The 1,308-nt window shown below is 52.0% G+C and overlaps 1 non-coding gene across 1 annotated transcript; it reads left to right on the plus strand.

The window, feature by feature from the left end:
• The first annotated feature begins 333 nt into the window (after window positions 1-333).
• Window positions 334-408, plus strand: Trnas-cga (transfer RNA serine (anticodon CGA)). Its single transcript has one exon. It is a non-coding gene; the product is annotated as a tRNA-Ser (tRNA).
• The last annotated feature ends 900 nt before the right edge of the window (window positions 409-1,308 follow it).

Here is a 1,308-nt window from a genome sequence, read left to right on the forward strand (position 1 = left end):
AGAAGTAAAGCTGTGAGTACCGTGCGTGAGTCGTGCTTCGGTAGCTCAGTTGGTAGAGCACTTGCCCGTGAAAGGCAACGGTCCCGAGTTCGAACTCGGTCAGACACACAGTTTTAATCTGCCAGGAAGTTTCATATCAGCGCACACTCCGCTGCAGAGTGAAAATCTCATTCTGGAAACATCCCCCAGGCTGTGGCTAAGCAATGTCTCCACAGTATCCTTTCTTTCAGGAGTGCTAGTTCTGCATGTTTCGCAGAAGAGCTTCTGTAAAGTTTGGAAGGTAGGAGACGGATACTGGCAGAAGTAAAGCTGTGAGTACCGGCCGCGAGTCGTGCTTCGGTAGCTCAGTTGGTAGAGCACTTGCCCGCGAAAGGCAAAGGTCCCGAGTTCGAGTCTCGGTCGGACACACAGTTTTAATCTGCCAGGGAGTTTCATATCAGCACACACTCCGCTGCAGAGTGAAAATCTCATTCTGGAGTTTTTATGTCGCTTTTATAATGAGTCAATCCACCTATGACAAGGACATTGTACATGTTTTAAATCTCTTGTTTCTTTGATAATTAATTGTATGCGTCATTCGGTGGATAAAACAGTTTGTTGTCCTATAGCAGTAAATAAGACTGTTACAGTGTTGTGGCGACTTCTGCCACCGAATGTATCAGGATGACCAAATGTAGCGGAAGTGGGTGCCAGGACGTGCTGCACTAAAACTCTGCGAGAACTTTCCAAATGATTTATTTGTTTCCACTACAGGGCTCTATTCACCTCGGTCTGTATCACAGGGACCCGCAATGCTGAGGAAGTACCGCAGCGGACTGTGCAATGCAATTCTGTGTCGTGCCGGCCTTGTACGCCAGCTGCAGAGTTCCGATTACGTCAGGGTGGCTGCGCCAACAGCCGACTCAGCGGCCACCGTGCCGATCGATTCCGCAATGCTCCGTCGGGAGCCGTAGGCCGACCCCGCTGCTGCTTCTTCCTCGCTGGAGTAGCTGAGAACGCGGCGCCAACGACCGCCCGCGATCTGGTGTCCGAATCTGCAGCCCTCGCCTCGGTAGTTCAAAATGGTTCAAATGGCTCTGAGCACAATGGGACTTAACTTCATCAGTCCCCTAGAACTTTGAACTACTTAAACCTAGCTAACCTAGGAACATCACACACATCCATGCCCGACGCAGAATTCGAACCTGCGACCGTAGCGGTCGCCCGGTTGCAGACTATAGCGCCTAGAACCGCGAGGCCACCCCGGCCGGCTTTGGCCTCGGAAGTCTCCGGCTTCGAGACGACTGCCCGCGGTAGTGAGCCGAATAG

This window comes from Schistocerca gregaria, chromosome X (genome assembly GCF_023897955.1).
Source record: "Schistocerca gregaria isolate iqSchGreg1 chromosome X, iqSchGreg1.2, whole genome shotgun sequence".
Taxonomy (NCBI): Eukaryota; Metazoa; Arthropoda; class Insecta; order Orthoptera; family Acrididae; genus Schistocerca; species Schistocerca gregaria.